We start from the raw sequence: 17,197 nt of genomic DNA on the forward strand, positions 1-17,197 counted from the left end.
GCAAGGCTGGACCAGGCTTAAGCTAGGAGCCAGAAGCCTATGTGAGTCCATGGATCTAAGCACTTGGACCATCCCCTAATGCTTTCCCAGGCCATGAACAAGGAGCTGGGTTGGAAGTGGAGCAGCTAGGACACAAACTGGCATCTATCGAAGTCTGTGTTGCCAGTGGCTTTACTTGCTGAATTATAGTGCTGTCACCAAGAGAGCTTAAATTTACAAGAAGTAGCTAGAAGCTTGTTAATATTTCTTGGCTTTAGAAAATCCACATAAAGCACCTTGGTGCATGCATCATGCTCTGAGGCTCATTTGCTTCAGGCAAACCTCTTTCAAGGTTATTTGACTCCTATCCCTGATACGGCTTGGTTTATGCTTCTGTGGGTCATATTTGGTTTTTCAATGTGGAGTGCAGTTACAGATGCAGGTATGTGCTCAGTATTCCTAATGACTAAGCTTAAGGCAACAAGTTAGCAGGGGTTTAAATTTATGTTAAGTAAGTGGTCACAGTAGGAGCTTCAGAGTTTAAACTTATAAGCCGAAATAAACCTGTGTTATCATTAGTATTTTTCAAGTATAGGAGGAAACAGCAGCAAAAAAGATTAACTTATTATACTAGCTTTTGGTCACTGTAATGAAATACCAGGGGCAGACTTCTTTTTTTTTTTCTCATAATCAGATTTGTTGAAAAACTGACATCAAAACAGGGGTTAACTTGTAAAATTAAGCAAAACTACATTATCTTAGTAGATTCACTAGGGTGATTGAATTTATGATAAGACTTACTGTGAGAAAACACAAATCCAGGAGGTTACGTGGATCGCTGGCATTGCTTTCTTCTAAAGGAACATCCTACTGTGAGTCGGGCCTTTCTTACTCTAGGCTGGCACACCACACAAAGGACCACTGTTGGAACACATCATGGTGATCTTATAGCAACCTGGTCGTCATACATCCATCAAGAAAGAATTTGGACTCTGAACTAGCTGTTCCTTTTTACCTTGCTTATTTTCCTCCTCCAAGGGGGGATGCAGCCAATCTCTGGCCAGAGACATGCTGGTGGCCTGTGAGCCTGGCGCCTAGAGGCAGGCTTCTTAGAAATCAATGAGGTTTAGGTAGCTCCCCAGGGCCTGGTGGAGGCAGGAGCTCTGGTGAGGGATGTCCTGATTGCGTTGTCATGGGCGGCAGTGGTGGAAGTGAAGCCAGACAGACTGGGAGGGGCCAGGCTCTGGGTACAGTGACAGTGCTCTGCTGGAACTGCCTAGGTGTCACATGAGTGGGTGTCCCAGGTGACTGCCTAGCAAGCATGCTCTCCGGAAAACCCTCTGCCGCAACACTGCACATGAGGAGCAAGCTTCCAAAACAATGACCTGTGGGCCACAGGCCAAATCCACACCATTGCATCCACCTTTCCTGGGTTTTGAGTGCATATAGGGCTCATCATTTCCAACCACTGCTTTTCATTATGCTTTCACTCTGTTATCTTTTTGACGCTTTGGAGGAAAACTTTTTCACATGTAGTGAAAAAGTATCCAATGGCACAATAGGAGGAAATGTACATTGAGAAATAAAACCTTCTCCTGAGATGCAATCATGTGTAGCTGCTTTGCATATCCAAGCATATGTCTTGGTGAAATTGGGCTTGTGCAGCGACATTCCACAGACTGGGTGGCTTAACTAACAGAAAGTTATTTTTGGCTGAGACAAGATCAAAGCAGTAACATAACCAGGGTCAGGTGAGGGCCTTCTTCCTGGGTTGCCGACAGCTGTCCTCTCAATTTGCACCCTCATTGTGGAGGCAAGGAGAGGGGGTAGGCGGGAGGACCAAGTTCCATTTTCATCTGCTAATTACCTTCCAGGGCCCCACTTCACCCAACACACTGGGGATTTCCTTCAACATCTAATTTCTCCAAGGCACAAACATTCACTCCTAGCTATGTATCTCCCCATACAATTCACTTAACACAAACTCTCTATGATGTTTTTTAGTGTTTTTTTCCATTTCATCTATTTTAACATCTTTACTTTTTTCTGGTAAATTTTACCATGTTATTTGTATATTATATACCAAATATAGCATATGTTATATATTTATCATAATTTATCTTACTGCTCCCCTGTTAGGGAATGTTTAGGTCATTTCCTAAAGCAATATCACAACAACTATTTTTATTTGTTTGTATGTGAATGACTTCAGCTAAATAAATTCCTATTGTGAAGTTGTTATGGTCAACTTTACATTTTACTGGGGTTGTCAATTTGCTTTCCTATGGGGCTGTACCTGTTGACATTTCCACTGATTGTAAAACTGATATTTCATTTTGCTTTTAAGTCATGTTTCAGCTCATTTTCATATCTAAAATTCACTTGTATTTCATCTGAAAACTATTTGATATTTTTGCCTTTTTGGGTGTTTAACTTTTTAAAGGATTTTTTTTGAAAAATTTCTAATTTTTTGCATACTGTGTGTTTTCAATTTGTCTTTGGACATTAATTATGATATTTCCCCTGGGCTGAAGATTTACATTTTTATCTGGTCTGCTTAAATGACATGTTGCCTGGAGAATACTTCCTCAAGCAAGTCAGTTTTTGTGGAAAACAGCCCTTACCTGCAGGGAGGGGCTATGTCTGCTTCTGGCATTTGAAAGCTGAGCAGAAGGTTGAAGGTCTTATTCAGTTTGGGTATGTTCCCTTAATATCCTGTTTTAGTCACTTTGCTCAGTGTCCCTAAGGTCAAGAGCTCTGTGATTCAGTACTTTGGCTGGGAATGGGGAGGGAAGTCACTTAGATTTGGGAACTTAATCTGGAGCTCTCTCTGTTCCTTAGACAGACTTTGAATCAATCCTGCAGTCCCAACTGAACCTCCAGAGCTATTTGGGGCTAGCAGGTAAGGTCAGGTACCCAGCCTGATGGGAAAGCTTAGGAGTCATGGAGTTGTCTCTGTCAAGGAGCTCCAGAGCTGCATCCTACGTTAATGGCAGCAGGTGTGTCTTGGTGTGGCTTAGCACTCCGTCTTTCACAGCTGTGAGAATTCAATCTGGGAGTCCTCACTCTAGTGACCTGCTGTGATTTAATCAATTGCCAAAGGCCTCCCCTCTGTACCTCATGGTCAGATTAAGTCCCCCCGCATCTCTATGCCAATTACAGAAGTCTTTTTGGATTAAATGTCTGCAAGAATATAGGGGACAAATGATATTCAAACCATACATGGTGGATGACATTAAATGCACTAGGCTATCTTACTGTATGCATGTGGGCTGGTGGGTAATTTGAGGGTTTTCTCAAGACTGAAATGTTACACATGCCCCCGTGAGTGGATTAGCTCCAAGTAGGGCTGTTTGATTTGAATTCTGCAACTGCCAGGGATTATTAGGCTGTGATCCTGGATCAGTTATAAAGAATCCCTTTGATGCTGCGTGATGGAGATTGTATTTGCCTTTCAGATGATGAGGACTTGAGCGAGTGCAGGAATATGCTCAATGATGCCCTAGCACAGCCAGTGGATTCTGCTTCTTTAAAATTGTAAGAGGAGTTGGCACAGATGAGTTTTCAGACATGATGGACACTGAAGTGCTCATTCAGCTATCCTAAGAGTATAAGTGTGTAGGGAATCTTCCCAGTGCCTTTGCCTTAGAGTACATAGTTGGCGTTCAGTTGTCCATACTAACGGAGGGGAGAAATGGCATGAGTGGATAACAATAGATGATATCTTAAGCCTTTAAATATGCCCAGGAGCTCCCTTAGTGTTTGCTTTGGCGGTATGCAATCATAGACTCTTAGCTGAAAGAGAACTTTGAAATACAAAAGTCTGGAGTTTTGCAGATGAGAGAATAAAGCTGGAGGTTATTGACTTGTACAAGATCACACAGTGGTGTGAGCTTAGTAAGAGTTAGGATCAGAAACAGGTAGATTAACTGTCAGTTCTGTGTTCTTTTTTTTTTTTTTTTTTTCATTTTTTCAGATTATGTTTGCTCAGGTTAAGTATCCAATGCTACTGCTGTACCTGAGAACTGTTGTCTAGGAGCTCAGCCAAGTATAGGATGAGAGATACATGTGTTCAGAGGATCAGAAGTAATTTTTAAAAATTATTTATTTTACTTGGAAAACCGGAGTTACAGAGAGAAAAGGAGAGACAGAGAGACCTTCCATCCATCCACTAGTTCACTTTCCAAATGGCCACAATGACCAGAATTGGACTGGTTCAAAGGAGCTTCTTTTTGGTTCCCCATGTGGGTGCAGTGACCCAGGGGCTTAGGTCATCTGGGACATGAACCAGTGTCCATATGAGATGCCAGCACCAGCAGGTGGAGGATTAGCCTGTTGCGTCACTGTGCTCGCCCCCAGGAATAGCAGCTCCTTTTGAATTTCTGTTCTCTCTGGGTGTCTCTAACTCACCAGCATATTTCAAAGGTGTAGTGTAAGGGTGCAGGCCACTCAATTAAGGGTGAACAACTTAGACTTGGGAAAGTCAACATAACACAGAATACATAAGTTCAAGTTAGAATCAAAGTGACCATTTAGACTCTGTTGGGGAATCTAAATTACGGATGGAAGTCCTGGTGTGAGTGTGGATTCCTTAGAAAGACACAGAAAAAAGGACCCTGCATGTTACAGAAAACAACAGTGCCTTGGCAGCTAGGCCCACTGTGAATAGGTAGCCAAAAATGTATAGCACTAAAGCATCACTTCTGCAAATATTTTGTACCAACCTGGGCCCCATTCCCAGGGCAGCATCTGCATGGGGGATCTTCAATGAACTTGTCATTTGAAAAAAGTGACGATTGCAAGCTATAAGCAATAAGCTGAGCTTAAAATTAAACAACATTCTTTTGCTCTGAAGATGTTTAATTTCTTTTTTTTAAAAGATTTATTTATTTTTATCAGAAAGGCAGATATACAGAGAGGAGGAGACAGAGGAAGATCTTTTGTCCGGTGATTCACTCCCCAAGTGGCCACAATGGCTGGAACTGAGCCAATCCGGAGCCAGGAGCCAGGAGCTCTTCTGGGTCTCCCACACAGGTGCAGGGTCTCAAGCCTTTGTGCCATCCTTGACTGCTTTCCTAGGCCACAAGCAGGGAGCTGGATGGGAAGCAGGGCTGCCGGGATTAGAACTGGCACCCATATGGGACCCTGGGGTGTGCAAGGCGAGGACTTTAACCACTACGCTATCGCGCCGGGCCCAATGTTTGATTTCTTGGTCAAGTTGGATAGTCTGTAGCTGATTGGGACTTCTAGGTGTAAACAGAGTATTATAAATCCTGGTTCATGTTGTCTAGCCCCAGGTCTAAAGCTGGCTTTCAGGAGTACATCAAGTTCCCATAACTTTGCCTCATAATCCTGCATGCTAATTTTGGTTTTTACCTTAGTATTAAGAAATAAATGGTTAGCTGATTATGTGAGTTAAGTAGGAATAACATCGAAATCACACCCAAGTGAAAAACCAGTTGTTTTGCCCAAAGATGGTTTACTCATTGAGCTAACAAACTACTCATAGGTACACATGAGCATCTATTCTCCTCTTTGGTCTTGATGAATCTGAAATTGTATTACTTTGAATATGTTTAATTTAGATATAATTTTGGTGTAAAATTGATTCCCTTTAGCAAACAACTTAAGCCTAGGCTGAATTTTTGGAATAAACCTTGAGGAACCTTTATCAGCATTGTTGAAAGGTTCTTAAAAGAACAAGGATCTCAGAGCATGCCCCACATCCAGGACTTGGGGTGGGTGGGAAACTGGGTGGGGCTTCTCCGTCAATACCCCCCTTTACCTCAGATACATGATGGAAACAATATGGACATAATACTATTACCCACTTCCCTATACCCCTGAACCTTTTTTTTTTTTACCGTAATTAACTATGTAAATATTGTCAACAAAAATACAATAAAAAAAATTAAAAAAAAAAAGACCCTAACCCCCTGTTAGGGACCCTGTTGTGATTTGGATATGATTTGAAAATCCCCAATGGTTCCTATGTTGAAACTTAATCCCCATTATGAAGTATTACAAGGGTGGAAGCTTAATCTGGTTGGTGTTGAGAGGTGAGGCCTTGGAGCATGATGAGGATTTGATAAAGCATCAGGCTGGGGCCCCACTGATTGGATATTGATGGCATTAGGAGAAGATGGTGTAGAGACACATTCCCTGCATTCTCCCTGCTCCTACACCTTAGGCAGGCTTGGCACTCAGCCAGCATGAAACTATGCAGATCAGGAGCCTCAGCCTTGGACAAAAAGCTGGTTTTTGTTTGTTTGTTTTTTCAGAAATAAGTTACTCAGCCTCAGGTATTTCATGATGGTAGCATGATGGTAGAAATCTAACAAATAAGCAGGCATTTAGTACCGTAAGACATCACTTGAGAAACTCTCATTCCTTGTTGGAGTGCCTAAGTTCAAATACTGGCTCTTCTGTTTCCAGTTGCCTGCTGATGTGACTCATGGGAGGGAGCAGGTGGTAGCTCAAGCAGGTGGAACGCTGCCAGCCATGTGGGAGACCAGGATGGATTTTCCAGATCCTAGATTTGGCCTAGCCTCACTCTGGTTGTTGGGGTGTTACCTGGAGAATAAGAGATCTTGTCTGTTTTTCTCTTCCTGCTTTTCAAGTAAAGAAATCATTAACAATTAAATAAATATGAGCAATTTTGATTCTTAGAATTGAAAGAACACTAATGCTAAAATAAACTATGGTATTCAAGGTTGAATCAATGTTTGAGGAAAACAATTAAGTGAGGCTTTCAGAAGAAACTTGCAGAATATTGAGTGATGGTAGTTTGTGAACCGTAATCAGAAACTAAAGTAGCTTTTGTTGTATTTTTCTTGATTTAATTGAAATGAATGAAAATGAACATTAATGTCCCACTTACTTATAGTATTTAGATAGTGATGATGGATTCGATCAATTCAGTTGGAAATTCTTGGGCTAAGGACCACCAAGAGATGAGTGAGAGGCCTGGACCATCATTAGATGCCTTGGGTTTGGGGGCTATACCCAGAGAAGCTGAAATCACCACCACTGTGGGTCTCTTACTGGGTTCAGAATGTCGGCTTCCCAGAAAGTAAAGAGAACAAGTTATGCCTGTAGCTTTCTCATACAGTGAGTCCTTTTCTGAGTGGTCTTCCTTCTGTTCTGCTGTAGTACATAACTCATGCAAAACAAAAATCTGATTTCAGCTGTGTCAACTTCAAAGCGTTGCAATCAAGAATTTGTCTGGGGGGATTTGCTGAGAGGAGTTTCTGGTTTTCATTTGCACAACTGGAGGCTCAGACTATCTTTGATCAATGTAGTGGCAAGGAGCTGAAAGCAGGTTTTCAATTTGCCAGGCTCATTTTTAAACTTTTGTTTTCTTTGAATTTCATAAAGCTCTCCAGGTTGGAGGCAGTGTACATTTGACACAATTATCAGGTTTCTCTTTGTTAGAACTAATCTTTAAATTGAAATAAAAATGAAGTGTCAGATGATTGGAATAGCTGATTATAAAATAACTATGCCTAAGAAGTTTTGTAATGGCTTAACTATTGTAAGCTCCTTTATAGCCAAGTAGGTGATGGGATTATATATATGTGTAGACATTCAACATATGATGGTCTGGGCAGTATAAAAAGTCTGAAGGCAGGAGTAAAGGAAAACAAGAGTCAGACAATAAGTGCCCACTGTGCTGGGACTGTTGTAATGACTTTGTGATGGCTGCAGTAATGGTGTTACGGCTAGCATGGATTATTGTTTTGTCATCAAGCACTATTTTTAGAGCCTTAAAAGGAGTCTCACTTAACCCACATGTCAACCCCATGAAGTATATTGTATTTTCACTTGAGTTTTATAGACGTGGATAGATAATTAGGTTTGTGGAGATATAAAGAAGTGATCAACATCACACTGTAATGTTTCCTTTACAAAAGCCTCCTATTATACTGTGCTTAGATTGAAGAATGAAAGTGATTATGTGAGGATTGGATTTCGGTTACTGGTGGCTGAGAGTTTCACCTTCTTCCATGCAAACTGGCAGGTGGTGGGAAGGCCAACCCCTTCTGAGAGGAAGCCAACTTGGTTGAGAGTTGGCATGGAAAATATCTACCTGTTGCTTGAAGAAAGATTCAGAAAGGAAGCCTGACATGGGAGAGAGGCAGGATCAGGAGCCGAGATGCCTACCTAGCCGCACTGCCATTATGAGAATGAGGACTTTCTGGAGCCAGACTTCACCGAATATATGGGTCCAGCCATATTTAGGAAAGCAAGGCTAAGACTGTTCAGACTGACAGACATTTAGCATCAAGGTACTCTAGCATCACTGGGACTCAGATACCTGAAGTCTCATTAGGCTCATTATAAGAACTGTGCTCTGCTTCCACCTCCAAAATTTCTGAATAGTGTTGCTTGACTCTCTCTCCTTCCCTCCACTTCCACAATTTTAAGAATAAGATTTAATTTATTTTTTATTGGAAAGTCATATTAGATTTACAGAGACAAGTGGAGACAAAGAGAAAGATCTTCCATCTGCTGATTCATTCTCTAAACGTTTGTAATGACTGGAGCTGAGCTGACCCAAAGCCAGGAGCCAGAAGCTTCTTTTGTGTCTCCCATGAGGGTGCAGGGTCCCAAGGCCTTTGGCCGTCCTCTACTGCTTTACCAGGCCACTGGCAGGGAGCTGGATGGGAAGTGGAGCAGGCACTTGGTGCAGTGGGTAAGATGCTGCTTGGGATGCCCTCATCCATTATCAGAGTGCCTGGCTTAAGTTCTAGCTCTTGCGTTTTCAATACAGTTTCCTGAGGATGTACTGTCTGAGAAGCAGCAGGGATGGCTCAAGTGCATGGCTCCCTGCCACCTCTGTGGGAGACCCAGATCAAGTTGTCAGGGCCTGGGTTTGCCCTGATCTAGCCCTGGCTATTTATGACGTTTGGGGAGTAAACCAGCAGAAACAGATGTCTCTCTCTACATCCTACTCCTCCATCTTTCTGCCTTTCAAAAAAAAAAACCCTAAATAAATAAATAATAGTAATAATAATAGTAATAATGGGGTTGAGAAATATAAAAGTACAATCAGACAAGTCTGCCTGTCATATAACCTGACAAGTGTTTTTTTGTCCAGGCTTTCTTGTTTTTGATCTTTGTCCCTGTCACACTCTCCTCCTGCAAATCTTAAGCAAGACAGAAAGTAGCTGTCTGTTTTAGACCAGTGTGATGATGTGTACTTTGCAGTCCTGAATTTATACCTTTTCCAGAACTGAGTGCTCTGCCACCTTTACAGCTAGAAATGGTGTGTTTGGGAGAAAGATTTTTTCACATTGATTTTTGGAGGATTCTGTGGGTTTTCTCAAAACCCAAAAGTGTCCTCCTCATTAGAAGAATTTATTTACTTTATTTTCTTTAAAGATTTATTTATTTTTATTTTTATTGGAAAGGAAGATTTATAGAGAAAAGGAGAGACAGAAAGATCTTCCATCCACTGATTCACTCCCCAAACTGCTGCAATGGCTGGAGCTGTGTATGATTTTGTGGACACTATGTGTTCAGTTCATTTGGGAAAATACCCAGGAGCACCATTGTTGAATCATATGATAGGAATATATTTTGTTTTCTAAGAAGTTGGTAAACTGTCTTCCAGTGTTATAGTACCATTGAACTTTCCCACTGGTAGTGAGTGGAAGTTGTGGTTATTTTACATCTTCACCAGCATTTTTGTTGTCAAAGCTTTGGGTTTTAGGCATGTTAACACATGTGCAGTGATATCTCATTGAGTTAATTTGTATTTCCTGAATGATATGATGTTGATAATCTTTCAGGTATTTGCAATTTGTTTATCTTGGTGAGTGTTTGGAGCTTTTGCCTTTATTCAACAGAGTTGCTTCTTTTTGTTGTGTTTTAAGCATTCTTTGTTTATTTGGGGAACTTGTCAGTCCATATCAGGTGTGTGTTTTGTAGAATCTCTCTGTAGCTTCTGCATTCATTTTCTTAATACTTTTGTTTGTAGAGCCAAAATTGTCAAATTCAGTGAAAGCCAATGTATGGGTTTTTTGCTTTCATCAACTATGCTTTTAATCTTGTATCAAGAAAGTTATCACCAAACCCAAATGGGACTAAACTTTCACCTGCATTATCTTCTAGGCATTTTGTTGTATTTTCCTATGATGTTTTGGACTGTGTGGTCCATTTCAGATTTGCTAAAGTTCTCTGGATCATTTTTGTTTTATTTTTTTTATTTGCATGTCTAATTGTTCCAGACATTGTTTGAAGGGTGTCTTTTTCTCCATCAAATTACCCTTGCTCCTTTGTCAAAGATCAGTTGGCCTTGTTTGTGTGGGTCTATTTCTAGACTTTCTGTTGTCTTGCTTTTAAACTGCCATTTGTGGCAGGCACTTTGGGTCACTGCTCCTGTGAATCCTCCTTATAATGCAGGTCATACTTTTACTCATGACGGCTGAAGGTCACTGCTTGTTTGCATAGCTGGCATTCCACTCCCCCCACATATTCCTTGTAATATAATGAAAAGAAGGACCCATATTTCACATCTCTTTGTCCTTAGCCTCTTGTTCATCACTGCCTTTCATTGCAAAAGTCAAACCTATTGTAGCAAGTGAGTTTTATAATTTCACTGAGTCCATTTCATGATTTCTATCAGTATGGCTTCTAGGAATGAAGTACATCCTAATAGCACTGTTGTTTCTTTCATAAAATAGTTAATGTTCATTCCACTTGTAGCTGAATGGTTCTTATTTTTCTTTAGAAAATGAAATTACTATGTTATGTATCTTTACTGAAACAGTTGAATGAGGGCTTGAGGTCCTCATATCCTGTACCAGGCTGGCTCCTGCCTTGGACCACCTCCAGTTTCAGCCTCCTGCTCATGTTCCCCCAGAGAGGCAGCAGAAGAGGGTTAAAGTGCTTGAGTTCCTGCCATCCACAAGCAAAGTCCAGATTGCGTTCTGGACTCCTGGTGCTGGTTTGACACTTGACTGTTTGGTGCGTTGAGGAAGTGAAGCAGTAGCTGGAAGAACTTCTGTTGTCTCTGCCTTTCAAATGAAGTTGAAATAAATTTTAAAAAGTTATAAAAGCCAAATTACCCAATATATCTTAAATGTTCACAACAGCTATGATTGGATTAGGCTGAACAACAAACTGGGAACCCAACTAATATCTCCCACCTGGGTGGCAGGGACCAAACCACTCAAGCCATTACTGATGCCTCCCTGGCTATGATTAGCTGGAAAACTGGAATTTTCAGTGGAGTCAAGCTGTACTTCAGTTCTCTGGTGGTGGGAGCTGGCTTCTCAAGCAGAAATTTAGGAAGTTTTAAAATTTATTTATTTATTTGAGGGGCAGAATGAGAGAGAGAAATAGAGGAGAGAGAGAGAGAGAGAGAGAGAGAGAGAGAGAGAGAGAGATGCCGACCAACCTGGAGAGAGACTCAGAAGAGTGAGAAAGATTTTCATCTGCTGGTTCATTCTAAATGGCTGCAGCAGCTAAGTCTGCACAATGTCAAAATGTCTCTCCCCCTCTCTCTAGATATCTGACTTTGCAATAAAAATGAATAAATCTTTAAAAAAATTGCTAAACTATCCATATTAACACCAAGGATTATTTCACTATACATATTTCATGTATGCTTTAACCAGCCTGTTTCCTAGACATGTGTCTGGGGGCTCACTCTCTATTACTGGACAAGCACAAGAGAATTAAAGCCCAAAGACTTGGGGATAGAACTTGTCACATTACTGATTGGTCTAAAATGCCCAGGGACATCACACGAAGTTACATTTTAAATGTTTTATTTTTTTAAAGATTTATTTTATTTTTATTACAAAGTCAGATATACAGACAGGAGGAGAGACAGGGAGGAAGATCTTCCGTCCAATGATTCACTCCCCAAGTGACGGCAATGGCTGGTGCTGCGCCGATCTAAAGCCAGGAACCTGGAACCTCTTCCAGGTCTCCCACATGGGTGCAGGATCCCAAAGCCTTGGGCGGTCCTCGACTGCTTTCCCAGGCCACAAGCAGGGAGCTGGATGGGAAGTGGAGCTGCCGGGACTAGAACTGGCGCCCATAAGGGATCCTGGCGCGTTCAAGGTGAGGACTTGAGCTGCTAGGCCACGCCGCCGGGCCCATTTTAAGTGTTTTATAAAGAGCCGCCACAAACTGCCACTTTCCATACCTCCACTACCACTTTCCGTACCTCCACTGCCACTTTCCATACCTCCCATCTTAACTGCCACTTGCTGCACTTAAGAAACACAGCCTGGAACTCCATCCAGATCTCCCACATGAGTAGCAGGAGCCCAGACACTTGGGCCATCACCTCTGCCTTTCCAGGCACATTATTAGGAAGCTGGAGTGGCCAAGACTTGAACCTGAACTCCAATATGGGATGCTAGTGTTGTGAATGGTACCTTACTTAATCTGCTGCACCACAATGTCAGCCCCTGAAATAATTTAACAAATACCCAACATTCCCCTGGTTTTAATTGTACTAAAAACATTTACTTGACCTTCATTGAGGTATAGTAGAAAACTGATGAATTTCTACTGCAGAAATTTTCAGCTCCTTGTAAATCTAATAAAATTATGAGACTTGTCTGTATACTGTACAGCCTTATGCTTGCCTCAAGCATTCTTACTTACCCCCAAATCAATATTTAATTGCTTCTGATGAGAAGATTATTCTTCCCTCTAAACCTGTTTGTGTCAGTTCTCCCTACCTCCTTTTATTCTCTGAATGACCTAGGTGGCAACTTTTAGAACACATGGCATTCATAAAGCTTATATAATCCTCTCTGTATGTATGGGACCTAATATTCTCTGCAAACATCGAGGATTTTGTATTTATTTGTTGCTTATTGCTTTTGTTTTTAAAATAAAATATTGCACTAGCATGTGTGTCCTACGTGGCGAATTTCTAAAAGGAATGACTATATGAAACTTAAAAAAGATTACTGATAAACAAAGCTTAGCACTCTGAAATGGTCCTGTAAGTCAACATGTTAATATAATGGAATTAAAAATTAGGACAGACACACAGGATATTAATTGAAATTAATATATCTATTCTAACTTTTTATTATTACATGTGACTTTTTTCGCCTTTCAGTTTTAACCTGTCCAGGCCTTTATATTTAAAATAAGTTTCTTAGAGGTAGCAAATAATTGGTTCTTGTTACTTTGAAAATTGATGATTGTCTTTATCCTTATGTATTTAGATCATTTACATTTAGTAAAAGTTTCGTTATGATTTGGATTAGGTGTTTTAATTTGTTATTTTCTGTGTGCACTTTGAAAAATCTTTACTTCTGTTTCTTTTTTGTACCATTTTAATATTTTAAATATTGTATTGTTTGGATTTTTTGTTATCTCTCTTCAAAGATTATTTTTGGTGAATGCTCTGGTAATTGTAGCATACAAACCTAAATTAACATGACACTTAGAATTAATATATTTTAAAAATATTTATTGGGAAGGCAGAGTTAGAGCGTGGGGAGAGAGATATAACTTCCATCCACTGGGTTCATTTTTCTAAATGACTGCAATGGCCAGACTTGGGACAGACCACAATGGCGAACAGGAACTTCTTCTGGGTCTCCCACATGGGTGTGGGGGTGGTCTTCTGATGGTTTCCCAAGTGCATTAACTGTGAGCTGGGTTGGAGGGAAGCTGTTGCTGGACACAAGCCGAAGCCCCTATGGAATGCCAGTCATGGGTAGTAGCTTAATACACTACACCACAGCTTAGGCTGCAGAATTAATGTACTATGGCAAGTAAGATGTGGAAAACTTATAAGCATACAGTTACTTTATCTTTCATAGACTCTTCTGTGTATTGTTTATATTATAGTTCTGAAATGGATGATACCTACTTCTGTTGAAAATCCTACTGGTTCTACAAGGTGTGTGTGGGTTTTTGTTGTTGTTGTTGTTGTTATTGTTTGTTTTGATCCATTATTTTTATTTGAAAAGCAGATTTTTACAGAGCAAGGAGAGACAGAGACATCTTCCATCTGTTGGTTCACTCACCAAATCTAAAGCTGAGAACCAGCAGCTTTCAGGCCTCCCAAGTGGGTGCAGGGACCCATATTCTGCTTCTTTCCCTTGGAGAAAGCAGCTGGGACTAGAACCAGTGACCATATGGGGTGCCGGCACTGCAAGTAGGAGGATTTGCTTATTGAGCTACTGTGCCAGCCCCAGTCTTGTTTTGTATTTAGGGAGAAAAATAGCCTTTTATATCAACCCAGGTTGCTTTTGTTTCAGTTGTTCTTTATCCTGGGGTCTTTCTGGGGTCATTTCCTTTAAGCCTGAAGAGTTCACATTCAGGTCTGCTGAAAATGAGTTCTGTGTTTTCTTTCATCTAGAAATAGCCTCATTTAACTGTCTTTCCCGAAGGAAATCATCAGTGGATTCAGGATTCTAGATTGGAGATTTGTTCTTTCTGCACAGTAAAGTGTGCCACTGTTTTCTAATGAGAAATCAGTCATTCAGATTGCTCTTCTCCGTATGTAGTGTGTGGTATTTTTTCTCTAGTTGCTTTGCTTGTAAGCAGGTGACTGATCTGTGGAGGTGTGTTTACCTTTGCGCTTGTTTTCCTTGCATTTTGTCTTTTATAGTTTAATGATGGGGAGGATTTGTTTCCTCACACTGTTTCACCAGCGTTTCAGTGATAGTTGTCATTTCTCTTCATCATCTTCTGCTTTTCTTCTTAATCTCCTTCTTTTCTCCTCCCCTCAACTGCAGTGGCTTGAATAGAACTCTTGCCGATCTCTTGTGTGTCCCTGAGGCTCTACTCATTTTTCTGAAAGTTATCATCTCCTTGTTCTTTGTGTTGGATCATTTTACTGCTCTTATGCTTCTTCTGGCTCTCTGTCATCTTCATTCTTGAGCCATCTAGTGATTTTTAATTTTAGATTTTATATGTATATATGTGTGTGTATGTGTACATATATATGTATATACATGTGTATATATGTATATAGAGAGAGCTAATTTCCTTCATGGTGAGATAGTATTTACCCTCAAGTCATCTCAGCATTGGGATCTGACTTTTATTTACCCTGTAAGTACTGCTCTTGTGTTCCTCATGTATGGAATGATGTAGACTGTATCCTGGACATTGTATATGTTATGCTTGTAGATTTTGGATCTTCTTATCTTCTGAACAATGTTCATTTTTTCTTGTTTGTTTGCTGTTACAGGAAATGCTCCCATTCACGCTATAGTTTTGCCTTGCCTTTTGTGGATGGCGATTCTAATCTCATTTTAGTTTCCACATCATTTATACTTCATGTCTGTCCCATGCATATGCCTCTTAGGATTGCTGTGTGTGAGACTTGGGCAACATTTTCAGACTTAGTTCCACTCTCAAAACCTCTGTGCTTTGGATGCGTTACCTAGGACAGCTCAGGGTGCAGCCAGAAATTTTACAGAATCTGAGGAATGCCTTGAGCATCTTCTTTCTCTCCCAGGGCCACCCCTCCTTCTCTTCCTGCAGCACCCCTTTTCCGGGTTAGTGAGACCTTGAGTTGGGGTTCAACTGGAGCACAAGCTGCTCACACTGCTGGCGCAGTGCTCTGCTGCTGTGCTGTGGAACACTGACTGCATGAGGACAAACTTTCCAAATCAAGGAGAAAATCCACCTGGGAAATTCACTTGCTTGGGGGTCACTACCGTGGGTCTGACTCTTCTCCATGACTACCTGGTTGGTTCAGACCTCAGAGAGTTGGCTTGCATATTAAGCTTATAGCTGCTGCATATTGCACAGGTACTTCTGCAGTGTCTAGAGGCTGGGACTGCCCTGAGGAAGGCCACAGCCTTTGCTTCCCTTCCTTCCTTGTCTCTGGTCCCCGAGATTCTGCTTTTGTTTGATGCAGAGCTTTGAGTTGTAAAAAGCCACAAAACGAGGCTGTACCGAATTTACATCCCTATGGGGAAGCCACAGCTCCCTTTGTTTCTTCTGTTTGTGCCTTACAAAGGACTTCTGCCCCTCAGAAAGGATAGAGCATGAGAGTGAATATGATGCTGGGGTGGATCCGGAGAGCTTGCAGAGAAGACTGTTTTCAAACAGCTATTTGAAAGAAAGCAGCATTAACATATTTAATGAAAGAAGATTACAGGAGAAACGAATATTAGGGAAGAAGTATTAGCGATTCAGGTCTGTATTCTGCTACCTTCCTTAAAAATAGAGTTTTGAACCACATTTACCTTTGACTCATCAACACAGCCTTATAGTGTTTACTTTGAACTAATTTATTATAGAGCAACAATCTTGGCCTCTTTATATTTGACTGTAGATTTAGCTATTGACAAAAAACCAAAATACTTGTCACTTGTCACATTAGTTTATTTCCTACAAACTATTTGTTCTGTTTAAACCTTGAGGTTTGTATTGTAAGAGTGATAATGCTTATTATAGACATTTCAAACAGTAGAAAAGTTTTAATGACTTTCTAGTTTTTTTTTTTAATGGGGACGGTGCTTCAGTAACAGTGGAGAACAGTCAAACTTAGACAAGTGACCTAGAAGAAGATGAAATTCCCGTTTTTTAAAAATGTGAAGATAATTCAAGAAGTTCCTGGATATGCAATTAAAAGATAAATATGTTTTGGTGCACAAATATGGCATTCATACATTTTTTATAATGCTAAATTTCCATGAACTGTATGACAATCCCTCATGCGTGGTTGCCAAAATAATCTAGCACCAAAGTAAATCTATTAGGGCTAGCGTAGTGGCATAGTAAGCCATTCCTCTACCTGTAAGCTGTGGTGTCCAATATGGGCATTGATTCGTGTCCCAGCTGCTCTACTTCAAATCCAGCTCTGTTTATGGCCTCAGAAGGCCTTTACCAAAGCCTTGGGCACCTGCACTTATGTGGGAGGTTGGGAAGAAGCTCCTGGAGTCAGCTTTGGATGAAGCTCAGCTCAGCTGTGGCTACTGCAGCCATTTGAGGAGTGAGCCAATGAAAAGAAACGTTTCTCTCTGTCTCTCCTTTCTCTTTTTACTGCCTTTCAAATAAAAATAAATCTTTTAAAAAGCCAAACATCTTTTAGTTCCATCTACATGACTTTTCTGAGATACTCCATTACAATTATTTGGTATTTTAAATCTGTCCTGTCACCTATATAGTTGTATCTTAAGCACTTTCACCACTGTTACAACATTTAAAAATTCTCCTTAAATTAAAAATTTATCTTAATTTTTAAATGTCTTGCATTATTTAGAAAAAGTAT

General features: G+C 40.6%; 1 protein-coding gene and 1 pseudogene across 1 annotated transcript in view; one reads left to right on the top strand and one right to left on the bottom strand.

The window, feature by feature from the left end:
• Positions 1-17,197, top strand: part of CERS6 (ceramide synthase 6) — a 296,631-nt gene that overhangs the window by 20,876 nt on the left and 258,558 nt on the right. The window lies entirely within an intron of this gene.
• On the bottom strand, positions 806-1,049 carry LOC105941974 (small ribosomal subunit protein eS27-like; annotated as a pseudogene).

The sequence above is a fragment of the Ochotona princeps genome, chromosome 5 (genome assembly GCF_030435755.1).
Source record: "Ochotona princeps isolate mOchPri1 chromosome 5, mOchPri1.hap1, whole genome shotgun sequence".
Taxonomy (NCBI): Eukaryota; Metazoa; Chordata; class Mammalia; order Lagomorpha; family Ochotonidae; genus Ochotona; species Ochotona princeps.